This window comes from Silene latifolia, chromosome 1 (assembly GCF_048544455.1).
Source record: "Silene latifolia isolate original U9 population chromosome 1, ASM4854445v1, whole genome shotgun sequence".
Lineage (NCBI taxonomy): Eukaryota > Viridiplantae > Streptophyta > Magnoliopsida > Caryophyllales > Caryophyllaceae > Silene > Silene latifolia.
In genome coordinates, this window is record NC_133526.1 from 149043514 (window position 1) to 149052225 (window position 8712).

General features: G+C 42.0%; 1 non-coding gene across 1 annotated transcript; it reads left to right on the plus strand.

Annotated features, from left to right (window-relative positions):
- The first annotated feature begins 3389 nt into the window (after positions 1-3389).
- LOC141621341 (small nucleolar RNA R71) lies at positions 3390-3497 on the plus strand. Its single transcript, XR_012532247.1, has one exon. It is a non-coding gene; the product is annotated as a small nucleolar RNA R71 (small nucleolar RNA).
- The last annotated feature ends 5215 nt before the right edge of the window (positions 3498-8712 follow it).

Genomic DNA, 8712 nt, shown 5'->3' on the forward strand with positions numbered 1-8712 from the left:
GATTCATGGGAGTAGATCATACAAACATGTTCTCAATTAGATGCAAGCACTTATTGTTGTGATAAGATCGAGTTAGTGTATATCTTACAATCCCTAAGAAGGTTTGGGTCCCGGAGCCGAGTCGTCTAGACTGTACAACACCTACAAGTCGACTTAATCCTTCCTATTCAACTCTATGCATGGTCTAATGAGGTTCGAGTTGGTTTATATCTTACAAGCCTCATTGAAGAGATAAGGGATGGATAAAAAAAATGCAAGGATTCATAGGCTCGATTTTCATCAAACATAACATGTGCATAGGTTGAAATCACAACAAGCAAGCAAATTAATTAAGATAACATATTAGATTAAGCATAGATCAATCCCCATGTTTGTTTTCCCTAATTCCCCATTAACCCTAGCTAAAGAACTACTCACTCATGATCAAGTTTAGCATGCTAATAAGGTTGTCAATCATACTAACAAAGCAAAACATGATGAATAAATGAAAGTGATTAACAATAATTAAACAAAGGTAAAGAGGAATTGTACCTATGAAGATGATTCCAAATAATAAAGCAAAGAATAATAGAAGTACTTGATGATTGATGGAAGGTTGTCAATCCTCCAACTAATCCCAAATAATCTTCTAATTACCCAAATAAAAGGAAGAACAATAGAGAAATTAAGGAAAGATTAAGATGTGATTAATATTGAGAAATGTATTACAACTAAATTAAGAGAGCATAAGATTGGATTAAGAGATTATTAAGAGTTGATGCTAATCTAGGTAGTACAATGGGGTATTTATACTAAAGATTAGGTACAAGGATTAGGGTTACTAAGGGCTTAAATGACTATTAAGACCCTAAGAAAACTTGAGGAAATGCTACTCCCGAGGGACATGCGCGGATACTCGTTGCTAGTCCTGCCACGATCCGCTCGTCCCGTGCTCTGGCACGGGCTGTTCTGTCTTGAGATCCGCTCGGATCAGGGAGGGGACGCCCGGATCTTTGCTTCTCCAGTCTGCTCGTCCTGGGATCAAGCCACTCGGATCCTTGCAGTGTAGTACGCTTGGATCATGCTCGGGCAGCTCGGATCCTTGGGCAGAGTATTTCTCTTGTTTAGCTCCAACACAATCCGCAAGGATCGTGTTGGGGATGCAAGGATCCTTTCATCATTGCCCATTACACTTTATTTTTCTACTTACGCCTTTAGTGTCGGTCTTCTCTTTGATGCTTGGTCATTAGATGTGATCCATTTAGCTCCATTTCGCCTCATAAATGCAAGGTTAGCCATCCTTTCCTACCAAGGAGACAAAACCTCAAAGAATATGCAAAATGGGAAACTAAAGATAGTAAATGACCCAAATAAGTGCTAGGAAGCATAGGAACGAGGTTAATTCTGGGACTAAATGTGCTCAAATATGAGTCACATCAGTACGTTTCAGGGTCGACTCGAACGGGATGGGCTTAGCTCGCCTGGATTCTGTTTCAGTTCTGAACTTTTATCCTCAACCCGCTCGAGTCGTTTTCAACTTCCTCGGGTCACTCCTTGTCCCGCTCGAGTTTTTTTCCGCCTGGGTTATAGCTAGGGACGCTCGAATTCACTAGAATACACTCGAGTTTACGTTCAGGGCAATTTCTTTTCTTCTTTTAGGCTTCAACTCGCGCGGGTCCTTCTCAAAACGCTCGAGTTCATGATTGAATTGGATCAAATCATTTATAATGACATGTAGAATATGAACGAGCCCAAAATTCTCCATTTTCTTCATTTTCCTTCAATTAAAATATGAGATACCTCCCTTTCATCTCTCATGCAATAATTAAATGAATGCATGCAAGATTACACTAAATGCAAGCTTAACTTATTCTATTCCAGAACACTGCATGCAAAGATTAAACACATGGAAAAGGGCGCAACAAGGCTACACTAAAATATCACCAATGGGTCATTTAAAAATACATTTAATGCTCGCCTTAGCTTATCAAACGAATGTGACCAATCCTCACAAAGGTGGTCATAAGCAATGCAAAGTGAGCAAAACCAACCATAGAACCAAGAGTGAAAAGAGTATTAGTGGGATGCTTGTGAGAAAAGAGGTGTATATAAAATATTTCAAAAGCATTCATGGGTTCATCACTTGGTTTTAATTGCACAAGAGGAGAGTCAAAGCTTATAAAATCACATAGGCCAACTTCCTCCCCATGCCAACTTCCTCTAGGGGTGGTGTCCATACCTCCATCCACAAGTCTTTTTATGAAACCACCAAATGCTAAACAAACCTCTTTAATACTATCCTCACAATCCTCTTCAACATTCATGGGCTCAAGCAAAGGGGTAAGAGAAATGAGGTCTAAATAATCGATGGGTGCGAGGAGAACATCCGCACCACAAAAAGAAACCTCAAATTTCTCAATAATGGGTGTTCCTTAAGTAAATCTATCTCACAATCTCATTCATCCCCGATGTCAAAACATCCTTCACTCCAACAATCATGACAAGGCTCAAATTTCTCATCACTTTCCTCCATTTGCTCTTCATCGCTACTCTCTTCATCAGTTTCAATCCTAAGAGCCTCATATCCTCTCTCTCTCTCTCTCTCTCTCTCTCTCTCTCTCTCTCTCTCTCTCTCTCTCTCTCTCTCTCTCTCTCTCTCTCTCTCTCTCTCTCTCTCTCTCTCTCTCTCTCTCTCTCTCTCTCTCTCTCTCTCTCTCTCTCTCTCTCTCTCTCTCTCTCTCTCTACCACCTCATGATTCACCTCAAAAGACAATTTCTCAAACTCACGCAAACCAAGTTCCTCAATCTTTTCAACAAGAAGATTATTTGGCTCACTCAACCATACATCATCATTGTCAAATTTCACACTTTCCAACTCACAATCGTAAACAACTTTAACAAAATGAGGTATAAGTTGGAATAGGATGTGTGGAGAGTCTCTAGGAATATGGTGGGGCGGTTCACAAGAAGAGTTATAGACATGCATATAATCATTAACATCATCCATTGCATTCGAATTCACAAGGGGTGGGGATGCATAAAAAGGGCAAGCATTTGAGTCATAACCACAAGATTCATTGGACAATGTTAAATCATGCAAAGAATTCGCATTCATGGGGGGAGGAGCTATATAACTAGCATGATAATCATAGATATTATCAAGAGAATGAGAAACATCATAATCAACATACAAAGAATGAATATTTGGCTCATATCTACATTGTGGTCTTCTCCTAGGTCTCAGTCTCTTATAGCCCAAATTCTCATCGTCATTAGCCATCCTTTCAATTAATTCATAACCTTCTTCAACTTCCAAATCATAAAACCTTCCACTAGAAGCACAAATTACCATATCTCTATAGTGTGAAAGCATGTTTTCAAATAAAGTCAAAGTAGTTAACCAAAGTGGTATTCCATGATGGGGACACGATCTCAATAAGCCCTTAAATATCCCCCCAAGACTCTCTCAAACTCTCAAACTCATCTTGTTCAAATATAAGAATCTCATTTCTAAATTTGGTGGTTTTAGAAGGAGGGAAGAACTTTCTAAGAAAGACTAGACCAAGATCTTTCCTAGTGGTGAAAGTGTTAGGATGGTGTGTTTTCAACCATCTTTTAGCTTCACCCTTAACAAAAAAGGAAATAGAATGAGTTTTATAGTGTCAATGAGTACTTCATCATTCCTTAACACACAACACAAATCCACAAAACACCCATGGAGGTCAAACACATCCTCACTCTCATACAATGAAATGCATTTCACTCCACTAAATCAATAAAGTTTGGTTTAATAAGAAAGCTAGAAGCCTTCACAATACCAAACTTAATTGGGGAACCAAACAAGTCGGGGTCGGGCCTATTATGGTCGACAAAATAAGGCATTGTAAAACAAGAAAACAACTAAACCAAAAAAGAAACAAAGTTCACAAGGAGCCAAGGTTCCTAAAGAAGAAGCACAACTAAAACTTGACAAAAGAACGATTCAAATACACAACACCGTCCCCGACAACGGCGCCATTTTGATGCGATGAATCGTTGTCCGCCGTCAAACACATTTATATCCAACTACTTACATAGAAAGTAAGTCGGAGTCGAACCCAAAGGACGGGGGTATTTAAATTGTTCAATATAATTGTCGTTGCACTAGGTTTGTCACAATTGATTTGAATTGATTGTTCTAAACTAATGAAAGTAATAAATAGCAATGAAAGGTAAAACAAGCAACAAAGGAAAGGATAAAAACAAATGGTAAAAGACACTAGGGTGTCATGGGAATATAGGGGAATTATGGTAAGATAACATAAATGAGTCACATAGATGCAAGCAATTATTATTATTGGAATCGAGTTAGTTTATGTCTTACAATTGTAATACTCCGTATTTATAGTCTTGGGGGTACTCTATCGAGTAGCCCTTACTCTGTCGAGTAAGGGTATGTTGCAGAATAAAATAGTTTCTGACCTGTTGGGCACTCGATCGAGTAGTCAGGGGCACTCGATCGAGTAGGGGTACTCGATCGAGTACCTTGGGTACTCGATCGAGTGTCCTAGGTTTACGGGAGTTTTCTCGGGTTTTGTTAATTACGCGATTAAGGTATTTAAACCAATTCGTCTTTGTTCTAAATCACTTTTTAAAAAACCTAAAACCTGTTTAAGAGAGAAAGCAACTTGTCTTCTTCCTAATCGCGTTCTTGACAATTCCCGGAGTTCAGACGGTCGGTTTGCATCGTAGTTTGTGTCGTTGGATTCCTTGCGTCGAGGGTAAGCTTTTAATGTAATTTATATAATGTTTTGTTAAGATTAGTGAAACCCTAATTTAGGAATTGGGGGTTTTTATGAATAGTAATTGAATAGTAGTATCTATGTGTTGTATGGTAGGAGGAGAGTTCATAAAAGAGGCGTTTTGAGACAAATTTGTAGATACCGTCTGCGTGTTGTGCTTTCCAGGTAGGATTTCCTACTCGGTATTAGTCCCATAATGGATATTGGTGATGTCTTTGTAGTTAGTTGATTGATATGATGATTGTAATTGTAATTGTGATTGTGATTGTGGTTGTGTTTGTGATGGTTCTCGAGATGCGTTCTCCGAGTGGGGTCACTTACGGGAGTGATCTCACGCCCTAGTTTCGCCCTTCGTGGAACCCGCCACGAAAGGGGATGTGCACATTAATGGACGGGGTTATCGCTCGTACGATGAGCGGGGCTTAGGTGGGAACGGCTGCGGTCCCCCATCGCGTGGCTGGTCCAAAGTGGACGGTCGATTGAGATGATGGGAGTTGGTGGTGTTTGTGTGTGTGTGACAGTTCAAATGTCTGTTTGTCTTATTGTTGTTATCTATTTTGATTGTGTGATTAGTACTGACCCCGGTGTTGTTTTGTAAAACCCGCGGTGATCCATTCGGGGATGGTGAGCAGATATTGAACAGTATAGAGATGATACGGGATAGGCCGGGATGGCCACGACATGACGATAGAGTCTTCCGCTTGTAGTTTAGTTTTATTTACGTTTCGATTGAGAACATTAGTTTTGGAATAATGTATTATACTTTCGGTTTGGTTTCGAGGATTGTACTCATTCATTAAACTACTTATAATAAATGTTGTTTCTGTTTTGTCTATTTGATTATCATACCTCGGGCAACCGAGATGGTGATGTCTTCATACCTGAGTGGTTCTGGTAAGGTACTCGGAGTATGGGGTGTTACAAATGGTATCAGAGCGACGATCCTGAAACCTGTAACCAATGAACTTAATGAACATAGGGAGTCAATTAAAATGAACCCGGGGTAAAAGTTGTAGGAGCTAGTGCAAAGGCTTGGGAGACGTCCTAAAGTCGCGGGGGTCGCCCTACAACTTTGAACCGGTCACATGGGAACGTGTTTGTTGAGTCGTCTGTGTGATTGTTTAACTTGTGCAACAAAGTGATGAAGTGTGTTGATTGTTTGGTGTTGAAGTAGGAGGTTGAGCATGTGAAAGAGAATGATTATATGTTGAACATGTTAATGAGTGATAACAAGTTGAATGATTTACGATGTGGCTTTTAATAGCATAATGAAATGATTTCGTAGTTAGTAGAAGGATGCGTAACATGTTTATGATGATATAATATGATTTATAAATTTAGCATGTTAGTATGTGACGTAATATGCGGGTATCTCTTACGTATTGGGGTACTTGATCGAGTGAGGCCGACTCGATCGGGTAGGTTTTTGCGATTTTGAGTCCAGAATCGAGTTTTGGGGCACTCGATCGAGTAACTAGGGGTACTCGATCGAGTAGGGGGTCACTCGATCGAGTAGCCTAGATACTCGATCGAGTGGGTTAGAGATCAGAAGGTCTGTTGGGTTCTAGAGTTTGGGTACTCGATCGAGTACATGGGGGTACTCGATCGAGTAGCCCGTTACTCGATCGAGTGGGTTTGGATACTCGATCGAGTAGGTTCTGGGCAGCGCGTTTTCGTGTTTTGAGGTTTAGTACGCGTGTTTATGTTTATCCCTTTCTTATATAGCTTCAAGATGCCGCCCAAGAGAAATGCTTTGTACGCGAGAGCAGAGCTTATGACCCCGGATGACATCGTCAAGATGTTAGAGCACCAGGACGCTCTTACTGAGACCCTGAAGAGAGTGAATGAGGACAAGGATAAGAGTAAGGAAAAGGAGGTTGACCATGCTAAATTCAGCCTCTATATCGCGAGGTTTAACCCGAAGGAGTACAAGGGAGTTGAGGAGCCTAACCACCTTGATAGTTGGCTGAGGGAGATGGAGAACATACTGGATTTAGTTCGTCTGTCCCGATGAGATGAGAGTGGATCAGCCGCATTCTATCCGAGGGAGGCAAACTGGCAAATGGTGGGATTCAAGTGAAAGTGAGTGCCAAGGAGATATATACCAACCAGGGGTTACCTGCTATACCTTGGGAGGAGTTTCGTAGGGTCATGAGGAAGGAGTTCGTACTAGAACATGTGAGGAGTAAGTTGAGGGAGGAGTTCGACAAGTTTAAGATGACGGTGAGATGTCTCGTAGCGAGTACTACAGGCAGTTCAATGAGAAATCCAGATATGCTGAGGACATGGGTTTGAGTGAGGAGAATATGGCTTTGAGGTTTGAGAGAGGGCTAACCACGAAGATTATGGATAAGTTACCTGTGGGAGTCCTTACCGATGTGAAGGAAGCGTATGAGAGGGCTGGGAGAGCTGAGAGGCTAGTGGAGATGGCTCAGGAGAGGTCGGGTGGAGAGAAGAGGAAGTCGGAGAGCGAGGGTGGTGGCCAATCTAATTTCAAGAAAGGCAACCACAATCAATCTAAGGGATTTTCTTCCTCGTTTCGGGTTTAGTCTTTGGAACTTCCTTTGGGCGAGGTCGTGGGAGTGTGAGCAACAAATGGGAGTGACTCGCTTTGGTTGTGGTGGCGTAGGCCACAAGAGACATGAGTGCACGAGCGCACCGGGATCTTTTCGAGACCCGCACGAGCTTTGCGAGAGCAAATGACATCACCGGATCATGGCCAAACCGGGAGGTCGAGCTATCGAGTGGAGGCAACCGCAACGGCGGTAATTCTTATGCGAAGACACCGATGAACAACAACAACAATCAAGGGTCGGGTGCTAAGCCGACGCATCGCCTAGTCTTGTCCCAGGAGGTGGGCGAAGACCAAAGGGCAAGTTGTTCATGATGGACAAGAAGGCAAACTGAGTAGGATGCGCACGTTATCACCGGTACATTCCTTGTTAATGGTATTCCTACGTTTGTTTTGTTTGATTCGGGGGCTTCTCAATCGTTTGTGTCTTCGAGTCATGTAAAACAGTTGGGTTTGAGAGTATATGAGTCTGTTAGGGAGCAAGTTTTCATACCTTCAGGTGAGTCTGTATCGTGTGGGAGGTTGTTTAGAGATGTATCTTTGATAGTTGGACAAGTCGATTTCCACAATAGACTTGCTAGAGTTTCCTTTTAATGGTTTTGAGATGATAGTTGGGATGGATTGGTTAGGAAAGTATAAGGCTAAGATAGACTGTCATCAAAAGAGAGTGTCCCTTAGAGGTCCTAAGGGCGTAAGTGTGTCTTATCGTGGGTTTCTAGTCAAACCCAAAGTTAAGTTGATTGCAGCTGTCACTTTGAAGTCGTATCTGAGGAAGGGATGTCCCCTGATTTTGTGCCATGTGAGAGATGACCGGATAGAGAGCCCTAGCGATTGAGGAGATACCAAAGTGGTGGGAGAGTATGCGATGTCTTTCCGAGGAGATTCCGGGTTGCCACCGAAGAGGGAGATAGATTTCACCGTTGAGTTGAAGCCGAGACGGGCCAATCTCTAAGGCACCGTCTGCGTATGGGTCCTAAGGAGATGGAGGAGCTTAGGAAGCAGTTGGATGATTTGATAGAGAAGGGGTACATTAGACCAAGTGTATCGCCTTGGGGAGAACCAGTTCTTTTCGTGAAGAAGAAGGATGGAACTTTGAGGTTATGCATAGATTACCAGGAGCTGAACCGCGTGACGATAAAGAACAAGTATCCTTTGACAAGGATAGATGACCTGTTTGATCAGTTGAGCGGTGCAACAGTCTTTTCTAAGATTGATTTGAGGTCGGGGTACCATCAGGTGAAGATTAGAGATGTGGACATACCGAAGACAGCTTTCACGTCGAGATATGGCCATTATGAGTATGTGGTGATGCCATTTGGGTTGTCTAATGCGCCGGCAGTGTTTATGGATTTGATGAATAGGATCTTCAGACAGTTCTTG